Source organism: Rhincodon typus, chromosome 3 (genome assembly GCF_021869965.1).
Source record: "Rhincodon typus isolate 14 chromosome 3, sRhiTyp1.1, whole genome shotgun sequence".
Classification (NCBI taxonomy): domain Eukaryota; kingdom Metazoa; phylum Chordata; class Chondrichthyes; order Orectolobiformes; family Rhincodontidae; genus Rhincodon; species Rhincodon typus.
The window spans coordinates 56,795,056-56,820,890 of NC_063334.1; positions in this window are offsets into that span (position 1 = coordinate 56,795,056).

A 25,835-nucleotide genomic window follows, 5' to 3' on the forward strand; every position below is an offset into this window, starting at 1 on the left:
TTGTTTAGATGTTTAATTGCTCGACCATTCACAACAGGACTGCAGATCTTAAATCTCATCAGTTGATTATTGGATTGCTTAATCCAGTCTTTTTGTTTTGGCTCCGACTACCCATCTCGAGAATAAAAATACAGACATATGAAACTCTTTCTGAAGCAAATAAGCGTGCATAACATTTGAGAATAGAAGAGTGGGAATAAAAAGAAAATGTACTGCTGCATAGCTAGGAGGTAGCTGAGAAGGGTCATGCTTGGAATTAGAAAACTGAGAGCTTACACAATTGACAAACTGCCTCTAGGTTCTGTCACAGGCTCGTAAGTGGAATATTTTCTGGCTGAAAGGATAAGGTCATCATTCTCTTGTGTAACTCTTGATTGACAGAGGAATCGGCTAAAGATAAGACATGCAATCAGTAGTAAATCTGCCAGTAAAGATGTCAAAGCTGAGAGGTAAAGCAGGAAGGAAACTTACTTGAGCAGAACCAGCTGGCACAACAGATCAACAGAGGTGAAGTAAGAGCTAAATATGAAGGTAGAAAGATCATTGTATTAATATACAAAGTTCGATGAAAGATACACCTTTGAAACTTTGCCAATGCAAACAGGATTATAGGGTCTGGAAGAATAATAGTTACTCCTAAGACAAAAGCAATATGAATGCCCGAGGATAAAGATGCAGAAACTTGGATTCGGGGTCAGGATTTTGATGTTGTGTACATTTCAGGGTCTCAACGCTGCATTGCTGCACATGACACGATTTCAAATGATCAGGCCAGTTATTGGCTGGGGTGTATTGGATGACTAAGTTGAGGTGGATGAGATTTAAAGATGAGCTATGCAGATACAAGTCCAGGCATCTGAGCCAATGCAGCCCCTTGATTTAGTAATGTCTCTCTGATTGTGTAAACATGGCCTGACATGAAGGAATTGTGAAGGAGCTGGACAGAATGAGTGATACATTACAGAGGAGGTGAGTGAGGTGGAGGCAGCTTCAGATGATGGCGGTCAGAAACAACCATGTCGAACTGAATGGTGATGCAGAGCCTTGGGAGGCTGGTACCGGGTGTAGGTAGTGACAGCAACATTGAGACAGCTGTGACCAGTGAGTTCCCTGACACAACGCAGAGTCATGAACAGATTTTGGAGAAGCCCATCCATGATATGACTCATGCATTGCAGCACAGGAGTTCATCCGCTGAGGATTTGGCTAATCCCTTGGAGAGTCAAGTGGAGCATGGTGTTACGAGGATGCAGGAGCAGTGTACTGACCACCAGATAATGAATGCCACAAGACAGTGGCACTGATGGCATGATGATGTAAAGAATGAATACCAAGTACATAGGAGCTAGTCATCTACTCTCACACTCAAATGGACCATTAAGGATCTGGGATTAGTAGCAGTGACTGTGATGAACCCATCCCTCAAGGGCAACCTCTGACTGAGTCCTTTAACTCCTCTGGCTGAGGCACCCTCAATGCAGGCAGGCTGTCTCTCACACACGCTCACACGTGTACATGCATACGCACAAGCCCTGCTTCTATTCCTTCCTTAGTCACAGCAGGAGTGTCCCCAGTCACTCGGGGAAGCCCCTGCATCAATAGCTAATAGTTCGACTCACCTTGTGTCATTGTTGTATTGTTGATATGTTAATCTCAGTCAATATATTGGAATTATGATTGCACCAAATATTATGTAATTCATGACTGATGGGTTAAAGGCAGGCAATTTATGAGTGGAGGAGTAGTGCATATAATTGTGATTAGGTGACAGACTGTGGCAGCTGGAGACTGGATTTTCAGGTTACATGGGGGCTAGTGGAAACTCAATTATTTATTTCCACAGTAGGTTCACACCCTCCCTTACAGAAAGGCCTGCTCTTGAGCTACAATCTTGCAGGATGAGGACAATAGGCCAAATGTGTCTCTTGGGGTTGCCATGTCTTACTCAAGATCTGATTATGGCTATAGTCCCCTGTGCCTGAGAACAAATCCCTTTAAGCTGCTATTAGTTGCCTCATTTATATACTCAAGCACTGAGCAGCCACCTGAGGGTGGTTTGTTGGCATTCAGTTCCTGACACCTCATCAAAAATCAATAGGAGGCAGAAGCAAATGGAAGGGCTGACTGCAACACCTATAACTGGTTACATGCCCTCATGCAGCTCTAATTTCACCTTCTCTGAGATCAAAAATCTTGTTCGCTGAGTCATAAACATCAGGCTTTTTCTTTGAAAGGGTATAATTTTGCACAGGGATATCAAACAATGGGGAAATCATTTTACTTCCTTCCAATGATTCATGTCTCAGAAAGGAACATCTGTTATCAAGTTTGGCTGCCTGAAATACAGACAGATGAGAGAATTAAAATTGGAAAAGGTACAGGTAATAACTTTCATTTATGCATTAAAGGAGTTGCTACAGCGGATTGTCGGCAGAGCCTTAAATTAGTTAGAGCTATATGAGAAAACTATTGAAACAATAAAGAGGTCTCCGCCTTAGGAAGCAGCTGGTTCATTGTCACCTTGGCAAATCCACAAATGACCAAATCTTTAAATAATAGCTTTTCAGTTCCTATGGCCCTTAATTCGTGGTATTGCATATTCCAATGAATTCTACTCCATAAGTGAAGAACTGATAAGATTATTTTCTTTCTTTGTATTGTAGAATCACAGAGTAGAATCCTAGAGCCACAGAATCCTAGAATAGACCGGACACTGTGACTGCATTACTGTTTCATAGAACAATCCAGTCAGTTGCACTCCATCACTCTTTCTGCATATCACTGTAATTTTATTTTTGTACGTTGTCGCATGTTTATTCAATCCTCCTCAGAATACACTTGCTTTGAGCTTTGCAACCATAGGCTGTTTAGGTACAACCAGTAAATTGCCAGTTGTGAAGAGTGAAAGGGACATGCTGTTTGAAATGATCCAGTAATCTTTGGGATGTACAGTCTATACAAACCTAGCATCATGCTGTCAGAATCTTTTTAGCTTGACGATAGTATCCTGTTAGTGATGAACACAACTCATGTTTCTACTGCACCGTAGTGGTGTAAAACAGCTAGCTTTGCCTTTGCTCAAATTTTTGAGGTACGCGACCTATCCATAGTAATTTGAGGAATACTGGCCACTTTTCAGGAAGCAAGGAAACAGGCTAAGGTCTGTTGAGGAAGTTGTGCAATATAGCCTGATAAATAATTACATGAAAACAGACAGGCGGGTTTTCAGGGCTTGTACCTTGGGGTACAGGGTACAGTTCCAAGATTTGCAGTTGACATGAAAGGCATTTTGGCGTATCAAAATATGATAGAAGTCAATAATAAATTAAACCATCGGCATCAACCTAGGCAACAAAAACAACAACGGCACTTCTGGCCCTGTTGACCATGCAAAGTGAGCCTTGGCTACATCTAGGTCCTGTGCCAAAATTGGGTGACTTGTGTCACAGACTAGCAAGGTACAGAAGCAACAACCTGAAATAGCCATACCCATAAAATCTTACCTTACAGACATTGTCCCAGAGACCATTATCACAATCACTTTGTATGCCCTATCCCACCGGCTGGTCAATCCACATAGATGGTAACACAATGATATATAGTCTGGAGGAAGTTGCCCTGGGAGTCCTAAATTTTGGTTGCAGATCACAGCATCAGAGCTAGGAATTATTGACTACTAACTAGTGTATGCCCTTGGCTGGTGAATCAGTGCTCCTCTATGTTGAGCAACACTTGGATGAAACACTGAGGGTGACAAGAGTGCAAAATACACTCTGGTTGGGGGATCACCATCAAGGGTGGCTCCATAGCACTATTACTGACTGAACATGTCAAGTCCAAAGGACATCGCTGTCTGACTGGGCCTGCAACAGGTGGTAAGGGAACCAATAAGAGAGACAAACCTACTTGACTGCATATTCACTAATCTGCCTATTGTGGTTGCATTTGTCCATGTCAGTTTAGTAAGAATCCTTGTGGAGAGGAATTCCCATCTTCACATTGGATGTACCCTCCATTGTGATGTGTCTCTACCGCCATGCTAAAATGGATTGAATTTAAACGGATGTTGCAACTCAAAACTAAATGCCCATGAGGCACTGTGAAACATCAACAGCAGCAGAATCATATTCAATGATAATCTTTTACCTAATGGCCCAGCATTCAACATTCATTCCTTTTGCCATTGAAATATAATAGCAGCAGTGTGTCCATCTACAAGATGTACTACAGAAATTCACCAAGGCTCTTTAGACGCACCTTCCAAAGTCATTGTCACGATACCTAGAAGTACAAAGGCAGCAGATCCGTGAGAACAGAACCATCTGCAAGCTCCCCTCCAAGCCACACACTAGCTTGACTTAGAACTTTACTAGTGTTCCTTCACTGTTGCTGGGTCCAAATACTGGAACTCACTTTCCATTAGCACTGTGGGTATATCTACCTACCATGGATTGCAACAGTCAAGTAGCTAGTCCACAACCATCTTCTCTCAAACATTTTCAGATACTGTAAAGTTTTTAACAATATATTGTATTGTTAAAAATGTTACAGATTCCACAAACCTTTTGAAGACATTAACGTATCTATTCCATACTGCTTGGAGGGTCAAACGTCATCATAACAAAATTAAATAAGGAATTCAAAACATCTGTACCCAGACAGTGGTCAGAATGTGAAACCCATTATCACAAGGAGTAGTTGAAATAAATTGTATGGATGCATTCAAGGGGAAACTAGACAAGCATGTGAGGGAGAAGGGAAGAGAGGATTAAACAGATAGTTTGGTTGTGAGGAAACTTGAACGGAGCACAAATTCATCGGCTGGTTGGTCTCAAGGATCTGTTTCTATGCTGCCTATTCTCCTTTAAGTACATGTGACTCATTGCCATTATTTCATTCTAAACTACTCTAGGGGCTATTTCTCACATTCCAAGGCCACATGGTCCGCTACATGAGGCAGATCTCTACTGCCTCCCTGCTCGTGCAAACCGGTACATCACTTTCCTGACGGATGTCAAATATAAACAGGACATTTAGGGATGTCTCTCATTTCTCTCATTTTTGGGGTATCATTGACTGCAAGCATATTGTCATGGGTGTATGACAAAACAAGCTGAAGCTTTTATGAATATGAAAGGTTGCCACCAAATGAATGCGCATCTTGTTCCAATCACAAAAGCAAAATAATAAAAGCTTGTGCAAAGTTCCAAAACAGCTGTAACAACATTTTTATCCTATGAACTCAATGACTGTCCCAATACTCGACTCTTGCTTTGACTTAATCAGTTGGTTGTGGAATCACAAAGCTCTCTCGAATTCTGTTTCCATTGCTTTTTAATATTGTATCCTTTTGTCTGGCCTTATCAGTTTGACAACTGATTTTCATGTTTACCCTGTTGCTATTCTGACTTTAGAAATGTAACAGGCTCGTTGTTACAGAAAAAGGGATAACTTCCTACATAAATGGCTCATGATACCCGAACAGCAGTTATAATCATAGATTCATAGAGTCATACAGCACGGAAACAGTCCCTTTGGCCCAACTCGTCCATACCAACCAGGTTTCCCCAACTAAGTAAGTCCAATTTGCTTGCATTTATCCCCTATTCCTTTAAACCTTTCCTATTCATGTCACTAAATGTCTTCTAAATGTTATAACTGTATCTGCCTCTACTACTTCCTCTGGCAGTCTGTTCAATATAAACACCACGCTCTGTATGAAAAAGTTACCCCTCAGGTCCCTTTTAAATCTTTCCCCTCTCACCTCAAACCAGTACTCTCTAGTTGTGGACTCCCTACCCTGGGGAAAATACCTTGGCTATTCATTCTATCCATGTTCCTCATGATTTTATAAACTTCTGTCAGGTCACCCCTCAGCCTCCGATGCTCCACAGAAAGAAGTCTTAGCCTATCCAGTCTCTCCTTATAACTCAAACCCTCCAGTCTCGGCAACATCCTTGTAAATCTTTTCTGCACCCTTTCCAATTTAATAACATTCTTCCTCTCGCAGGGTGACTGGAACTGTAAGCAGTAACAAAAGTGGCCTCACCCATGTCATGGAAAGTAATTTGTGCATGGATGCCAGTATTTATAGGTCAAATGCAATTGTTGCTGAAAAGAAGATTCTGGGCCCTCTTGCACTCTATTGAAAGTGGTGAATTCAGGAGTTTGACCAAGCAATGAGGAAAGAATGATGATAAATCAAGCCGAACAGACATGGCAATAACTTATTTATCAATACTCATTTTGGATTGCATAAGGACCATTGGGCTGCAGTCACTTGTGTTGGAACCCTGGAGATACCAGAAAGTCCGAGGTAACTGAGCCTGTTGTGATGGACCAACCATAGACTGTGGAATCTCAGATGCTTCAGAACAGTGTGGCTGAGCTAGCCTTCTGTTAACATAATGAGTTTTGGTTGAGAAGATGGATGAAGAAGAGAATGTGCAGTCGTACTGAGGGTATCACATGCTGCTCCTGTATCACTAGGTGCCACTCATGTCAGGCTGGAACTAATCATTTCCACTAATCTGGAGGTGATGAGACTGCAGAACATGAATAACTTATCATAACACCCTTTCTATTTGGTCCACTAAACTGTTAAAATTAACACCTGCCTCTGCAACATGGAACACAAAGCTATAGAAGATGGTAATATTTTCTCTATTTATAAGGGCCTAACTGCAGATTTCTGAAGCTGGCCACACCCTGTAAGGCACACTGCAAAGTGTTGTTGCCAAGCAAAACGATCTCACACTGATTGGAAGCACTTTCTACCTTGGTGCTGAATTTCATTCCAGGCAATTTAATACCTGCTGATGATTTCTGTTATTGTTAGAATTCACATATTGGTGGCGAGGTCAGAATGTATTGCCCATCCTTTGTAGCTCTTGAAACATTGCAGTCATAGGATGACTATGTTCCCAAAGTACTCCTATGTAGAAGTTAGATCAATACAAAGTCATAGGACATAGGAATGAGAGTAGACCGTTCAATCCAACAACCCTGAACTACAATTCAATATAAGCATGGCTGATCTTATTGTGAGCTGAATGTCGCTTTCCTGCCCCCAACAACACTTAACTACCTTGTTAATCAAAAATCTGTCTAACTCGGGGTGGGAGGGTGGGGTTGGGTTTACCATGCACTTATGAACGCACCCAAGTTAAGGTCGAAGCCATGAGTTCCATTTGGTTTCTTCACACACCAGCATCTTGTGCTATTTTAACTGTTTACACATTGGCACCTTCAAATAAACTAGAATATTATTGCGTCAGCTTTTTAAAAAATTCATTGAAGGCTGGTGGGCTTCATTGGCTGGGCCAGCATAATGCAGAGACCTTTCATAAGCGAACCAGCCACCCTATGCCTCTTGCAAACTATTCCAAGCATATGTAAAAAAAAGGAAGGTTGAGGAGAAAACTTTAGAACAAAAAGAATGATCCCAACAAACCTTGTGAACAAATACTCTAGAACTTCTTCTCCAGTTTTCTCTCCACCCCATGAAATTTCTCCCCATTATGTCTGTCTATCTGTGTGAGGTTGGGAGAGAAGTTTATAAGGAATTTTAATTTGCAGGGATTACTTAATTTAATTGTTTACTTGTAGCTAGAATTTAAATACATATAATATGTATTGATTTCTATCAAATACTGTTATAATGTGGAGACAGACAGCAGAAACAAGTCAGTCTTTCTTTCCCTAAATTCACAACACAGTAAAATTAAGCTGTCAAAGACCCCCATCAGTTCCTTAGCAGAGTTTTGAATAACCAATACCAGACTTTGCAAAGATTGTGCAGACTTTGTTCTGTATCTCAAACAAATGACTTAACTATTCATTAAATACAGAATAACTTTAGCAGCAGAAAAATTAAACAAGGTGAACTGATTAATGTCTATGATTTAAACATGAAACATTGATTTTCAGCCCCCATTACACAAAAGACAGACAGACGAACAAACAAACAAACATGATTAAGGGATAAATCAAATAAAATTACAAAACCAAGCAGATTAATTAAATGGCTTTTACAATGTGTTGTTTCACAGGCATATATGTAGACTCCATGGTTGTTTTTCTGGAACTGTCAGTTTGGATCATCATCTCAGTTCACTGATGCAAAGGTAGTAACACTCTTCACTCAGTTTTCTAGTCTCTGGGCTTCCAAATTTTGGGGAGTTTACAAATCTTCATGCTGCGTTGTCAAGCTCAACTCCTCCAACAAAAACAATGAAAAATCAACAAGGATTTTAACAGTATGGTAACTCAGTATGTGTTATCTATCAACCTGGGTCTGAAAATCAGATAATTAGGAGATTTTGTGTATTTCTTTTGCAAGCTTCAACTTTTTTGATGACTCTGGAATTAATTGGCCTTGATTCCCGACACGTTATCCAAGAGAGTTGTGAAGCTTGATAATAAAAATCTTCTTCTTTGCTTTGAATAGTAATAGACATGAATGCATACGGAGCATGGTCTAATTAAACTGAAATTAATTATCAGATATTCTAAGTAATCTTATGAGTTGCAACTTGCATTGATATCCAATCACAGGATCCCAAAGAATTGCACAATTATGTTCATTTGGGACAAATCACCATTAAACACAAGAGAATATATTTTGTCAGTTTATTTACAGATGAATGTAACTCACATCTATTTTTAAGTTGGACCTTTGATGATTTTCACAAGAGCTTGAATACTCTATCCATTCTGTGGTTCACCTTTAGGGATATGAATGGAAACATCTTGGTAAATAAAGGACAAAGTAATGTTGCAAGCTGGAAGAACAGCACTTCATTTTTTGCTTGGGAACTCTACAGCCTTCTGGACTCAATATCGAGTTCAACAATTTTATGGCTTGAGGCACATTATCCCATGTCCTTACACCAACCCCCACACACCAGGTCACCACCATGGTCTCCTATTACACCCAGCCCATTTTTAGCCACTAATTATCCCCATTAGTAGCTATACATTCTTCCGACTGATCATTATCCATATTTTTCTAAAAAAGACTGTTCTTAGGTCTTTTTGGGCTCTATCCCCACCTTTCATTATTCCTTACTCCATCCCCCACCATCCCTTTCTCCTAGCTACCATCAGTTCTGAGGAAGGTCACTCGATCCAAAACATTAACTCTGATTTCTCTCCTCAGGTGATGCCAGACCTGCTGAGCCTTTCCAGCAATTTCTGTTTTTGTTTCTGATTTCCAGCCTCTGTAGTTCTTTCGGTTTTAAATAATGTAGTAAACTGATGTAAGGAGCCTAGACTTTTGAGTTCAGCATGCTGGTAGTAATATTTTCACTGTTGCCATGATTGAATGGTTGACCCCGGTGTACTTGCTGCCTATGGAATTACAGGTAGAAATCTATAGACTGTGTTTCAAACACTTAGCACAGGCAAGGTACTGTTTTGCCGTTTTAGAATTGTTTTTGTTCATCTTGTTTTCTTGTTTGTTTTGTTTTTCTTCTCATTTTACTCCTCTTCTTGTGCTTCTAGGAGCAGTTCACAAATTTTAGCATCAAAAATGGGAAATAGAACAAGTTGCATCTGTGAGTAAGCCTGATGTACCAATTATGACAAGATGGGTCTCCTTTGCTGGAATCATGAATGGCTGCATATCTTTAAGAGATAATTAATATCAACCTAGAGAAAGGTTTATTTCTACAGATGATGGCTTATGGGGAGGTGATGGGCTGTTAATCCAGAGACTCGGGTAACATTCTGGGGACCCGGGTTCAAATCCTGCCATAGCAGATGGTAGAATTTGAATTGAATAAAATATCTGTAATTAAGAATCTAATGATGATCATGAATCCATTGTCGATTATCGGAAAAACCCATCTGGTCCACTAATGTCCATTAGGGAAAGAAACTACCATCCATACCTAGTCTGGCCTACAAGTGCCTCCAGACCCATAGCAATTTGGTTGATTCTGATCTGTCCTCTGGGCAATTAGGGATGGGCAATAAATGCTGCCTAGCCAGGAACGCCCTCATCCTGTGAATGAATAAAGGAAAAAAAAATCCTGCTCTGTACATTCACCTCCTCCATTTAAAAGATGAACGTCCAGTAATGAAGAACTGAAAGAGGAATCTTCACCAAATAAGAAGTGGTCTATTACCCTCTGTCCTGCCTTCTAAAGGATATGCCAATTGATAAGACTACAGATGAGAGTGCGATTTTTATGAGGGTGCTCGTTCAAAAAGCTAACAGTCAGTTAAAGATTAAACAACATGATTGATGCTTGTCGACATGGTCATGACTAAATATATTTGACATTTCACAAAAACCTGTCCAGTTATTTTAACAGATTCCAGAGCTACTGAATAGTTAAGCACAGGTCTATTTAGTGCCTGTCTTTCAACAAATGGTTTCATAGATAAATGTAAAATCCTGATAGGTATTTGTTTAAGGAGGTCCAGCTGGCACGGATAAGGACCCACTTCGATTACCAAATATTGACATAAAGCAGAGTGCTTTTATGTTGTTCAAAACATACAATTGACAAGAGCTCAGTAAGCAAACATAGACAGGTATAGGAACTGATAGTGATGCTTGAGCTAATGTTTGCTTCGTAGTGTTTATATATACCATCCATTGTCTGTAGCATGTTGCCAATGACCTTGTTTTACAGCCTGGTTGGTAATGACTCGGCAGAGTTAGTACTTGTATAGATGTGCATTTCTTGTAAGATTAAAGAGATTTTGTTTAGAATTTAGAGGTTTTATCCAGTATGCGTGGCTTGAAACAACCTAGAGTGAAATAGACTGCAATGGTTTCCAAAAAGAAACAATATTAAAATCTTTTTTAGTGATTTTCTTGATGTTCATCAAAGTGAAGAATGAAAGACAGGAAAATAAACAATTATTTATTTGCAACTTGCTCCAATACCAAATATAGAATTAATATCACAGAATGGATCTGCTTCACCTGTATCACTCTTAATATTAAGAAGCAAAAGAATGCACCAACTCCATTGTGTGCAAAGGTCTCTTGAAAAGACGTCTTGTGGCGCAGTGAGTGGCATCTTGCCTCTGATCCAGAAGGTCAGGGTTTAAGTTTTTCTCCAGGGCTTGATAGTCAAGGAAGGTGCATACATAACATGAACAAATAGGCTGAATATCAAACTGTAAGTCCGTCAACACATCAATGGCATAATGCAGTAATAGTGACAGAGATTACTTGTCAGCCATGTGCTGGAAAGAAAATATGGGCCTCTTTTTTAGCTATAGACTACAACACCTATGTGAAAATGTAGGTTGAGACAGCAGTTCAGACTCATTGAGTGGGCAGAGGTGGCAGATTAGCTCCACGAGCTGAATGGCTGGTGTGAATCATATTCGTGCAAACACCATAGGCTTCAATTCATGTTCTGTCTGGTATGGGATTCATGACCCGCTTCCTTGTCCTACCTGTGTGGAGATTATGGAACTGTGCAGCAGACCTGACCCTAGGCAGAGAACTAGGGAGAATAATGTCAAGAGAGTAAGAGTTGCATTTAGGCAGCATGTTTTATAGTTATAGGACATCCCAAAGCATTTTAAAACCAACAATGTGCTTTGGATTGTAAGGTTATAAAGCAGAGATTGACCCTCTCCCCGTCTGATGACTACCACTGAAATACCCAGAGAGAAGTGCCTCGTGCTATAATCTGATAAAAGACAGCCCAATCTGTTATAAAGGAATGGTTAAGTAAAAAAACCCTGACACTCTCTTTATAATCAACAAGTCACAATTTATCTAACTCTAACAGTGAACAAACTAACTAAACTATTAACAAACCCCTTCTAACTATTAACTATTCCCGAATAAAACAAGATTCTGATAGTATGCTGTTTCAATAAATACAAGTCCCACATATACAAAATAAAATAAAAAGAATTAGAATTTAGTCTCTCAAAATTACAGCCAGGTTACACCTTCCGGAATGTTCTGTGTCTTCTCTGACAAATTCTTCTGTCAGAATGCCTTCTCGATGAATCCTTTTGTCAGGAACGCCTTCTCGATGAATCCTTTTGTCAAGAACATTAACTATTTGTGCCGTGGGTACTTTTAATTTAGATAGAGCTTACTCTAAGGCTTAGAGAATTCTGCGAGAGCCAGTGACTATTTCATTTAGAGCTGAGAGCTGTTCTCTTGGCTGATGATAGTTGGCTGTCCCCAATTTTCCAAATGCCCTCATCTTTTATACCCTTGATGACATATCAACTGCTTACAATAGGATTGGTCCTATGTTGTCAAAAACATCAGATTTAATTTGTTTCTGATATCTAAGGGTCTGGTTTAAATTAATTGGCTAAATCTGAAAACCTGTTGTCTTGGTAAAAATGCTGCTTTGACTGCTAACAGTATAGCAGATATAAATGTTTCAACTCAGGTCCTCTGTGCAACTGCAAGCCCACACATATCCTTTTTGAATCTCTAAGCATAGAAAAAGCACATCATCTTTTAAAGGGACTATGCACTGCTTTCTCCATAGTATTTTACAAACACCAACATTTTACAAACACGGACAGTTTACAAACACCAAATTCTAATATCCTCCTTCCAATCCACAAGTACTCTACCTAACTTTGCAACAGTAATAATTGCTATAAGGTACAATGCATTGTTGCAATTTTTGGCACAGCAAGCTACCAAAATCAGCAATGTGATAATGATGCAATAATTTGTTTTTATAATATTAATTGAGGAATAAATATTGGCCAGAACACCAGGGATAATTCCCCTGTTATTCTTCAAAATAGAGCCATGAAATTTATTATCTCCACTTTAGAAAGCAGGTAGAGCCTTAGGTTAAAACCTCGTATGAAAAACTGCACCATTGATGGCACTGGGCAGCTCCCTGAGTACTGCTTTCGAGTGTCAGGCTTGATTACTGTACTCAAGTCTCTAGAGTGGGACTTCAACACAAAACATTTTGCTGAAAATTGAGTGCTACTAATTGACTGTAGCTGTTACATTAGTTGGCTGGTAATGTTTTAATTAAGAAGAATGTTGGTATAAGTTCGTCACATGAACTTTACACAAATCATGCTCAAGCACAGACCTGATGTTCAACTACAAAATAAAACTTGTATAATGACTTTAAATTGTTACGCTCAATAAGGCACATCATAGAGGAACAATGATGTGGGGGAAGAGAGGATTCTTGTGAGAGTTGGGAGATATGATTGATGGCTGGGCATAAAGATTAGCATTGAAAGAATTCTAAAACAAATAGAACAGCAACAAGGACAAAATATTCAGGAATGGAGATGTAGATAGTGAAGGTATATGCTTACTCACCAATACTGCAGCATGTGTTAATAGAATACAAAAAAGCCAGAGCCACACTACTGAATGGCACAGCAGGGGATGTAAGGCTGGGGAGAAGCTGTTGAAAGTGGGGTACAGACATACAGGGATTTGTTGGCTGGAAAGGATATTTTAAATTTAGTAACTAGGTGGCAAAGAACAGGTAGAATTGGGACAGGTGAGTAGATTAATTATGAACAAGATGTTGACAGTGAAATTTTGAAATGTCTGAGATTCTAGGCAGGTAACATTGAGCAGCAGCCCATAGAGTCCTAGAGTCGTAGAGTTATACAGTACGGAATCAGACCCCTCGATCCAACTCATCCATGCTGACCAGGTATCCTAAATTAATCTAATACCATTTGCCAGCACTTGGTCCATATCTCTCTGAACCCTTCCTATTCATATACCCATCCAGATGACTTTTAAACGTTATAATTGTATCAGCCTCCACCACTTCCTCTGGCAGCTCATTCCATAAACGTACCACCCTCTGCATGAAAAAATTGCCCATAGGCCCTTTCAAATCTTTCTCCTCTCATCTTAAACCTATGCTGTCTAGTTTTACACTTCCCTACCATTCGGGAAAAGACCTTGGCTATTCACCCTATCCATGCCCCTCATGATTTTCTAAACCTCTATAAGGTCACCCCAACTTCCATCGCTCCAGGGAAAATAGCCCCAGCCTATTCTGCCTCTCCCTCTACCTCAAACCTTTCAAACGTGGCAACATCCTTGTAAATCTTTTCTGAACCCTTCCATGTTTCAAAACATCCTTCCTATAGCAGGGAGACCAGAATTGCACGTAGTATTCCAAAAGTGTCCTAATCAATGTCCTGTACCCAACTCCTATACTCAATGCACTGACCAATGAAGGCAAGCATACCAAATGCTTTCTTCATTATCCTATCTACATGTGACTCCACTTTCAAGGAAGCAGCTGATTATAAAGAGCAGGATCCTGACCAACTGGTGTTTGTAACAGAGGAGTGGCAGACCGCTGCTACTGATACTTGGAAAATGGAATGGAAACTCAACAAAAATAAATTATTGTCAACACTGAGTGAGGAGTGGCAAAATTTAAGGAATCAGAGCTAGGTGTTTAATGTATTATTTATCTAAGCATTTGGGGAATTGCATTTTTTTAGGTGAAAAAGTAGACTTAAGATCGAATAAAAAGTGCAAGCTCTGGAATTGACTGGGAAAAAGTTGTAAAGTTCTCTTTCCTTCAGTTCTATATTACTGTCACACTTTAATTTCTCCTCTGGGGAACTCTGATAGAAAGTAGGTATACACCATCATCAACAATAGGATAAATATGAACAATTAAGGAAATTAGATTCTTTTGAACCTGCATTCTGATTGGGCTCTATGCCAAGATTTATGCATTACACTCCAATCTGCAGACTTGCTTGAAAATTTAACATTAGCATTAGGTATCTTTAGGTAATAGGAAGGACATCTTCAGTAGGAACTTTTTCAACCATCACATATATTTAATGCTCTTGTAATCTCTTTAGATGTTGTATAGCATCTATACATTGCAGTTTATTGACTTTTTTGTTGCACATGTCTGATATGTGAATATCTCCAAGTATTTGATGATGATATATGACTGCTAATAGATTGGATTCTACTTTTGCAGTTTTCCATGGCTTGTTATTGAGATTCAATTGCAGACTCCAGTTCCAGCTCCAACTCAAGTTAATTGCTACTAAACTTTCAGTATTTGCCTGATCCAATTTGGGCTTCAGTGTCCCATTCACCCTGGATAGTTTGTCACTGGTTATTTGCAATTGTTGAAATACCTATTATTGGGATGTTTCCAAAGTCTGAAGATATTCTCCATATATATCAAGCTCCTCTTGATACTCTTTGCTCATTTTCTTAAGCCTGTCACACATACAGTTCACTTCAGCCAACAGGGCTGAGGTTCTGACTATAATATCTGAAACTTCAGGGCTCATGAGTCTATTTTAAAGCTCTAAGACCTCCTCTTTGTGAGACTAAAGATTCCTTTCTCACTCTCTAATCCGAGACTACTCAGGTCTGGTGGCTATCTTGTTGCCTGTAGAGGGTCTTGAAGCTTCATTAGTTTGCATTTATGATTCAACTACAATGAACTTCTCTTTAACTGCTGTCACTTTAATTTTACAATTCATACTAGTTCAAGACCTTCAGTTGACTCTCCTCTAGCTTTGCCAAGAGTTTGTTGATCTCTTATTGTGTTGAGTTAAAGCTGATACTGTCTGACTCTTTAGGATTTCAGACTCTTCCTCTTCTGTGCAGTGATCAGGCTTTCATCACAGGAGTTTTTTTTAATATCTGTAATTGCTTTTGTTTCTTTTGCAGCCACCAAACAAAGAATATTCAATGCTAAACTAGCATCAAGCTTAATAGGAATGACATTCAACTTATTGGAGATCACTCTTCTATTGTACCAAAGTAAAACTTGCATATATCGTCTCACATTGATTTGAATATCTCCTGTACCTGGAGTTTAATAGAAAATTGTCAGAGAAATCTAGGCTGAATCATGGCAAGGAATCTGAAAGAGTGGATTATAACTCTTTTAAATTCATTAACAGGATGTGGGTGTCACTGGCTAGGCGGCATTTATTGTCCATTCCTAATTGCCCGGAGGGCAGTTACAAGTCAACCACATTGCTGTGGGTCTGGAGTCATATGTAGGCCAGGATAAGGATGGCAGTTTCCCTCCCTAAAGGACATTAGTGAACCAGATGGGTTTTTCCAACAATTGACAATGGATTCATGGTCATCATTAGATTCTTAATTCCAGATATTTATTGAATTCAAACTTCACCATCTGCCATGGTAGGGTTCGAACCTGGATCCCCAGAATATTATCTGGGTCTCTGCGTTAGCAGTCCAGCGATAATACTACTAGACCATTGTCTCTCTTGTATATAGCTTGAAACTAGTTTGCCTGCCATAAATATAATACCTGCACAATAGAAATTGACCTGTGTGTCTATTTCTCCTAATAAGAATAAATCCTGTTCTTCCATGTGTGACAGTACTGTGCCTTTAACAGAAGTCTGTTCTGTGCTGTTTCTCTTGCAGAGACGTGTTGCCACAGTGGCACTAGAATGTCTGCTTTAGAAGCAGCGGATACACAGCTTTGAGCTCCCTGAGAGTCTTTTTTAAAAATTAGACAGAAGAAACGTGAGTGGGTCGAGTCAGGCTCACATAGACCCAGGTTTCAGTTGGGGTTTGGAGTTGGCTGTTGAATCTGATAGATACAGCTTTCTCTCTCACTCGCTGCTGCAGCAAAAAGCTTGCTTTCTCTCTTTGCTGCTGGATTGTTTCTTTTGGCATTCCTTTCTCGTGGACTGGAGAAGAAAGAGCACATGAGGAAACAAAAACAGAAGTTGTTGGAAAAGCTCAGCAGGTCTGGCAGCATCTGTGAAGAGAAATCAGGGTTAATGTTTCAGATCTGGTGACCCTTCCTCAGAACTGATGGTAGCCAGGAAAATGTCGGTTTATATACAGAAGACAGGGTTGGGGGGAGGGGGTCACAGTAAATGATAGGTGGGGATAGAGCCCAAAGAAAGGGAAGAACAGTTGGACAGACAAAGGAATGGATAACAATATGGCTAGGAAGGTGAACAGCTGTTAATAGAGACTGTTAGTGACTAACAATAGTTAGTGTATAATGGCAGACTGTGTGATAACAAAGTCTGGTGTGTGGGGTAGGGGACTAGAACATCGGAGAATTAGACCTAAAAAGTATTGAATTTGATATTGAGTCCAGTGGCATGCAGGGTCCCCAAGTGGAAAGTGAGGTGTTGTTCTTCCAACTTGCACTGAGCTTCGCTGGAACACCGTAGCAGATCTGAGACAGTGATGTTGGCCAGGGAACCGGGTTGTGTGTTAAAGTGGCAGGCTACTGGAAGCTCAGGATGTTTTTTTGTGAGCAGAACGTAGATGTTCCACGAAGCAGTCATCCAGTCTACGTTTCATGTCCCCAGTGTAGAGGAGACCATATTGTGAGCAGTGAATGTAGTAGACTAGTGGGAAGTGCAGGTGAAGTGTTGCTTCATGTGGAAGGTATGTTTGGGCCCTTGGGATATTGGGGGGGGAGGAGGTAAATGGGCAGGTGTTACACCTTCGGCAATTGCAGGGGAAGGTGCAGTGGGTCTGTGGGGGTGTGTTGACTGTGGGGGTGTGTTGAGAGTGAAGGAAATGTGGACCAGGGTGTCCCGGAGGGAATGGTCCCTGCAGAAGGTGGACAAGGGAGGGAAGGGGAATATGTGTCTAGTGGTGGCATCCCACTGGAGGTGGCGGAAATGGTGGCTGATGATCTTCTGGATGTGGATGCTTGTAGGATGGTAGGTAAGGACAAGGGGAACCCTATCGCTGTTATGAGAGGGAGAGAGGGGGTGAAGGAAGAAGTGCAGGAGATGGGTCGGACCCGGCTGAGGGCCCTGTGCTGGGGAATCCTCAGTTGAGGAAGAAGGTGGACATTTCAGAGGCTCCCTTGTCGAAGTTGGCCTCATTGGATCATATGCAACAGAGACAGAGGAACTGGGAGAACGGAATGGAGTCTTTACAGGAAGCAGGGTGCAATGATATATAGTCCAGGTATCTGTGGGAGTCAGTGGGTTTATAGTGGATATTAGTGGCCAGCCTATCCCCAGAAATGGAAATGGAGATGTCGAGGAAGGGAAAGGAGGAGTCAGAGATAGAATAGGTGAAAGTGAGGGTGGGATAGCAAAATCAACAAATGTTTCAAATTCCGTACGAGAGAGGGAAGTAGCACTGATAATATCATCGATGTATTGGAGAAAGAGTTCTGGGTGGAGGCTGGAAAAGGACTGAAAAAGGAATGTTCTTTCTACCCCAAGAAGAAACAGGCATAAATGGGACCTATGTGCGTACCCATGGCCAGTCCACTGACCTGAAGAAAATGAGAGAAATTAAAAAGGCAAGTTGTTGAGAGTGAGGCTGAGGCTTGCTGCAGTGGTCCAGCGAAGCTCAGTGCAAGCTGGAAGAACAATCATGCATTTTCTGCTTGGGGACACTGCCTCCAAGCTGATAGTGCTGTAGCTCCACACAGTTCACTTCTACCTCCTTCCAAAAATCCACAAACAGGACTGCTCGGGTAGACCCATTGTTTCAGCCTGCTCCTGCCCCACAGAACTCATCTTTTCTTACCTTGACTCAGTCTTTTTTCCCCTGGTCCAGTCGCTGTCCATGTACATCTCTGATTCCTCTGACACTTTATGCCAGTTTCAGAATTTCCAGTTTGCAGGCTGTAGCTACCTTCTCTTTACCATGAACGTGCAATCCCTTTATATGTCCATCCCCCACCAGGATGGTCTAATGGGCTTTCTGCTTCTTCCTGAACCCATCCCCACCCGTCAGCACCTTCCTCCACTTGGCCTCACCCTCAACAACTTCTCGAATCACATCTGGAACACGGTGCCTTACACTTGCCTTTAAATAAATATAAAAGTTAGGGCCTAGGCTATCTCCTTGATATATTTTGAGAGGGTTTGGTCTGGTACATAACATGTATTCTCTATTTCTTAACAGTTGTGGACTGAAGGAATCTTAGGTTTCTCAATTTTACACAGCTGATGGTACTGCCATTTGAGAAAATAACATTAAAGTTGCCCCTCTTATGATATGCACAGCAGACCCCCTTGATAGTTGGGCACAGCTAAAGATCTTACCCACCACAGCAGGATACAGTGCTATGGTAGTTGGCACCTTTTCCATATGCTTTGCCCAGTTACTTCATGGCACAGCTTTAGCATCGCACCCTCCAATCTGAATGATTACTTCTTACAGATTACTTCTGCTCTGCCCTTGCTTAGATGGTTAGCGAAACTCTCCCTGCTGTGCATTTGCTAGTTAAGGTAGGAATTCATTACTCATCTGGGCTCAGGTTGTCACAGTTCAGTTTAGTTAGTGGATTGTTCTTGCGAATTTTCCTCACTCTGGCATGATTACTGGCCCTGCCTCAAAATCCTTTACATTCTGCTTCCTATCTCTGCTGGTAGGTTTCTCCTCCGTCTTTCCCCCGCTGTTCATTGCTGTCATTGTAGGTCTGGTCAGCACTTGCCTCCATTTGTGACTACTGGATGCAGTGCCTGGGAGCTTGGGACAGGTGAGAACTGAACACAGTGCATGTGCAAACTATGATCATTTATTAACTATATACTACAAACATAAGCATGGTGGAGCAGGGTGCATGTTCCATAAGGTCTCAGCCCCAGGGGAATCTGACATCATCACAAGGTAAATGTCCAGTAACTATTGTTAGCATATTGGTACAGTTAACCATTTACAGAGTTCTCCTAATCTCTTGCCATAACTTTTTAAGAGATCAATGGCAACAGTGCAGAAATTCTACAAAGAACTATTTCTTTGGGATTTCTACTGATCTTCCATAGGAGCCATAGTCAGAGCATACCCCACAAATGTTTTCTCTTCTTACTATGAACTATTGCTACTGAGTTCAATGAAGACCTATTCTTGGGCCTTTTTATTTTCACCTCCATGCAACATCCAACGCATAGCATTGGGCTCCATATGTTGATAACACCCAGTTTTATCTTGCAAACTGTTAATGTGACCCATCCATGTGTCTGTGTGCCAGGAATTTTGCTTGGCATCTAGTATTAGATGAGCAGAAATCTTTTTCAACTAAATACTGGGAAGTTTGAAGATGTCTGCAGTCTCCTCCACAAAGTCCACTCATGAGGTACTGGTTCCACCTCACCCTGCAACTGTTTGAAGCTGAGCTGGACAGTTTGCAGTCCGTTAGCGGCTATATTTGACTCTGAGATAAATGTCCAAACTCATATCTGCACCATTAGCAAGATATCATACTGTCAGTTCCATGGCATTTCATGCCATTGCCCAGACTCACATTGACTGCTTAAAAGGAAGCTTCACATCACATTTGTTGCAATGGAAATTCTGCCAAACTGAGCAATGGAACAGAATGATCCAACATGATGGATGTGGTGCTGGAGCCAATGGTGCTTCATGGCCTTTGGATTTCTGGGAGGCCATGACAGACTTAACACTTTCCTTGGAGGGGAGTGTCATTATAAGATAGTGTGAATATGAACCTCCTGTTTCCCAGCTTACTCCCTTTCCCTCACACTTATCTTCCCATTCTGAGTCCCTGTTTTCAGTCACTCAACAACTGCTGCCTGGTGGAAGAAAGGAAGCACCAGCACAGTGCTGATGTGATGGCTTTATCAGTAGAAGTGGCAGCCCAGGCAATGGAACTGAACTTAATTTGAGGTTGCTGCTGGGATCGATAATGGGTTACAGCCAGATTAGGGTGACAAGATGGTTGGATTGCCAGCTCATGAGTGAGCAAGGTGAGAGATACTTACTGCTACGAAGAATTCCAGTGAGTTCTTCGATGGGATGGGATTTGCGATAGAGCTGACTGAAGATATACACCATGACTGAGTGTGTTAGCTGGTTTTCTGAACTGCACCCTGTCAGTGCAGAGAAGCGTGGAGGAGTCTGGATCCCACTTAGAAGAGTAGCAGAATGCATGGCATGGAGCTTACCCTCTTTGCAGCTTTTGCTCCATCTCACAGCTTTTCTGTAGACACTGAGGCACTGCCTCTGCCAGTCCTGGACCTCTTGCAGCCTTTGTATCCCATACTCCTCTGCCCTTTTTAGGAGGATGTATCAAAACATTCTTGCACATACAATGAAACTCCTCACAAAATAATTTTCCAGGGTACTTTCCAATGCTTTCCAGTAGGAAAAGTTTCAAAGTCTGGTTGCTTAAACAAAGCTACTGCAAACACTCTCTACTGTTTCAAACTCGTTTTTAAAGGAGTGGATAATACAGGCACAATCAAGACCTGTGTTGCCCAAATTTAGAATATAGGCATTACATCAGGTGTCACAATAGGGTCAATGCAATGTTTGGATGACTGCATGTGTGCCACTGTTTGTGCCCACTTGTGTGAGAAGGCCACATGGATTTTGCAGGAAGCAGCTTGAAACTGTTCTCAGTACAGTAAGGTAAACCTTCAAAGCCCACCAAATTCAGGGCTATGTGATTCAATATTCTTAATAATTATGAATGGGGCCCAGAGAAAAAAATAATACTGATTGAATACTTGCTTTAAATGCAGTTGCATTTGAATATCAATCTATCTTCTGTATTTGAGATAATTTGGATGTTAATGTAATTATAGAGTTCAGAAGCACTGTAGGCAGATATATCAGAATGTGTTTGATTAAAATAATAATCTACTTTGTTGCCATCAATTCAAAAAAGATAATGAATTTCTTTCATGCCTGTTTAAAAATGTGGTCTTTTATTTTTGATTAATAATCTGGTCAAATTGGACTTTGAATTTCCTCCTGTTACTCATATCGGGTAACCGTCAGAGAAATCTTCAGCACTGTCACATTAGGTCGCCACTAAAGCTATCGTTAAACCAGGGCTTGTGAACCTCGAGCAACATTACCTTTTTTGAGGTTCACATCTGCTTGACAAATAGAGAACTGCTAACTTTTCTTTTACTCTTGGGGATGAACAACTTGCAATTATATAGAATGTTTAATGCCGTAAAATGTCCCAAAGTCAGAGTAAACACATTAAATCTTACACCCAACTAAAGAGGGGTATTCCATGGCAAGTAATGACAAGTTTGGCTTTAAAGGCAGCTTTTAAAAGTGTTTAAAGAAAAGACAGAAAGGAGTAGAGAGGTGGAATAATTTAGGGATGTAATTCCCAGGCAATGCAACGTTATTTTTTCATTCATTGGATGTGGCATTACTGAGCTAGACTAGCATTTGCTGCCCATCCCTAACTGCCCTTGAATTGAGTGGCTTGCTAAGACCATTTCTAAGGGCAGTTATGTATCAACTGCATAGCTGCGTATCTGGTGTCACATGTTAGGGTCAACCAGTTAAGGATGGCAGATTTCCTTCTCTAAAAGACATGAGTAAACCAGATGTGTTTTTAAAATAGTCAATGATAGCTTCATGGTCACCATTACTGAGACTTGCTGTCAATTCTAGATTAATTAATTGCACTTTGATTTCACCAACTGTTCTGGCTGAATTTGAACACGTGTCACCAGATAGTGTTAGCTGGACCTTCGCATTAGTTGCTCAGTGATATTACTGCATCATCACTGTCTCCCCCTAATATGAAGGCTCAGCTGCTCATGGTGAAGTAGGAAAAATCATGAGGTAAATGAGATCAGGCTTGGAGATGCATAGAGTTCTTAGAAGGCTGTAAGCCTCGAGGAGAAACACAGAGTGTGGTGAAGCCATGGAGGATTTATAAATCGGATTGGGAATTTTAAGTTATGGATGCTTGGAGTGGCAATACAGTGTCAGCCAGCACAGGGGTTATGGGTCTTCTAGGGCGTGGGCAGTTCTTTTGGATGAGCTCAAATTTATGAATCAAAGAAAGCCAAGTCCTGGCAAACACCATAGGTCCCGTATCCACCTCTTCTGAGCTGCTGGGAGTATAATGTGTCTGATACTAATCACACACTCTCAATATAAAAATGTCTGTTATCGGTCCTTTTGCTGACAACAGCAATGTCATGTAGCTGCACATGGCTAGTTTGTAAAGCACTTACTGATAAATCAATAGAATCAAAACAAGATGAAGAAAAAAGACCTAAAATTGGTCAGAGGGAGTAGTGAGAGGTTTGTGTGAAACTTAAATTCTTCGACAATATTTCAATCTCCCATCCTGATTTCTTTTCCTTCACGTTTGTGTCAATTTTCATTTTATTAAACCTCTGTTAAACTGTTAATTTTTCTGAATTAACAGTGCTCTATAAATGCTTTCTCTATATAAAGGAGTGACTGAGAACTGGAAATTTAGTGAAAGAATTTCAGACCCTAGGCCCTAGATAGTTGGCAACGACTGCACAATTGAAATGTGGCCCAAGGCACAAGTTGGAAGAGCACTGTGTTGTCTGAGGATTGTAAGAGATTACAAAGATAGAGAGAGATGAGGCCATTGAGGATTTATAGAAGAGGATTAGAATTTTCAACTGGATGCATTAGAGGACAAGGAGCCATATTAGGTCAACAAGTCCAGCGGTGATTTACTGTGGAGAAAGACATGGAAGCTCAGGAACTCAGAAGTCAATAGTGATGTCTTGAAAAGTGTACACATTACAGAAGAGAAGGTGCTGGAGGACTTAAAACGTAAAGATAGATAAATCCCCGAGACACATCAAGTGTATCTCAGGGTAAAGTGGGAAGCTAGAGAAGAAATTGCGTGCTCCTAACTGATATTTATATCACTGATAGCCATGGTTGAGGTGTTGGAAGACTGGAGGGTGCTTAATGTTGTGCCATTATTAAAGAAGGACTGCAAGGAAATGCCTGGGAACTACAGGCTGGTAAGTCTAATGTAGTGGTGGGTAAGTTGTTGGAGGGGTTTCTGACAGACAGGATCTACATGTATTTGAAAAGGCAAGGGCTGATTGGGGTAGTCAGCATGGATTTATGCATGGGAAATCAAGTCTCACAAATTTGATGGAGTGTTTTGAAGAGGTGAACAAGTCCATGGGTGAGGGCAGTGCAGCAGATATTGTTTTCATGGACTTTAGCAAGGTCTTCAACAAGGTACCATGTGGGAGACTGGATGGTAAGGTTAGATCACATGGGATCCAGGGAGAATTAGCTAAGTGATACAAAATTGGCATGACGGGAGGAAACAAAGGGTAGGGTAGAGGTTTGTTTCTAAGACTGTATGCCTGTGACCAGTGGTGTGCTGCATGATTGGGTCCACTGTTGCTTGTCATTTGTATAAATGATTTGGATGAGAATACAGGAGGCATGGTTAGTAAGTTTGCGATGACACCAAAGTGATGGACAGTGAAGAAGGTTATCTAAAAGTACAAGGAGAACTTGATCAACTGGGTCAGTGAGCTGAGGAATGGCAGATGGAGTTCGATGCAGATAAATGTTGCATTTTGGTAAGACAACCAGGGGAGGACTTAAGCAGTTAATGGTAGGGGCTGGGGGAGTCTTGTTGAATAGAGAGACCTAGGGGTGCAAGTGCACAGTTCCTTGGAAGTGGTGTCACAGGTAGACAGGGTGGTGAAGAAGGCTTTGGACATGCTTGCCTTCATCGGTAAGAGCATGGAGTCCAGAAGGATGTCATGTTACAGCTGTACAAGACATTAGTAAAGCCACGCTTGGAAGACAGTGTACATTTCTGGTTGCCCTCATATAGGAAGGATGTTTTTAAACTGGAAAGGATGCAAAAAATATTTACAAGGATGTCATCAAGACTAGATGTTTTGAGTTATAGGGAGATGCTAGATAGCATGGGATGTTTTTCCCTGGAGCACAGGAGGCTGAGGGTGTCCTTGTAGAAGTTCATAAAATCATGAAGAGCATGGATAGGTGATTAGCCAAGGTCTTTTCCCCAGAATAGAGGCATCCAAAACTGGAGGGCACAGGTTTAAGGTGAGAGGGGAAAGATTTAAAATGGATCTGAGGGGCAGCTTTTTCACACAGAGTATGGTGCATATATGGAATGACTGCCAGAGGAAGTGGTAGAGACGAGTATAATTGCAGCAATTAAAAGACATTTGGACAGTTATATGGATAAAAAAAAAGCTGCAGAGGGAGATGGACCAAATGCAGGCAAATGGGATCAATTCAGTGTAGGAAATTTGGTCGGCATGGGGGAGTTGGGTCGAAAGGGCCAGTTTCCATGCTGCATACCTCTGTAATTCCATGGCTGTATGACTGTATAACCCTATGATTGATGAGTAGGATTTAGTGCTGTTAGAATATGAGCAGTTTTGGATGAGTGGGAGACCACGGAAAACAAAGAATGGGTGACCCAACATGAAAGTTGAACTCTGTAATGGTAAAGCATGGATAAGTGTTTTAGAAGCATTGAGGTTGTTTCTGTGGCATTGATGGACAATATTATGGTGGTAGTCTTTGTGATGGAAGCAGTATAAATAAAGTGGTCTATTCAGGGTCAAGTGGCATGCTGATGCATGAGAGGAGGAGTAGGTTAATTATTTTTTTAAAATGCACGGGGTTCGGACATCACTGGTTAGCCAACATTCTTTGTCCATCCCTTGTTGCTATTTAAAAGATTGTGGTATGCTACTTGCTTGAACTGCTGCTGTACATGTGGTTTAGAGACATCCAAAGCGCTGTTCAGGTGGGGTTTCCAGGATTTTGACCCAATGATAGTGAATCAGTGGCTGTTGAGTTCCAAGTTGGGATGGTGTGTGGCTTCAAGAGAAAATTATAGGTTGTGATGTTCCATGTATTTGGTGCTGCTGTCCTTTGACTTGGTAGAGGTCACAAGTTGTTGCTGTTCAAGGGGTCTTGCTGAGTTGTTGCAGTGGTACACACTTCTGCTACTATGCATCAGTAGTGGAAGGATTGAGAATTGAAGGTGTTACATGGTTGCCGATCAGGTGATAACAAGGTGTAGAGCTGGATGAACACAGCAGGCCAAGCAGCATCAGAGGAGCAGGAAGGCTGACGTTTCGGGCCTAGACCCTTCATC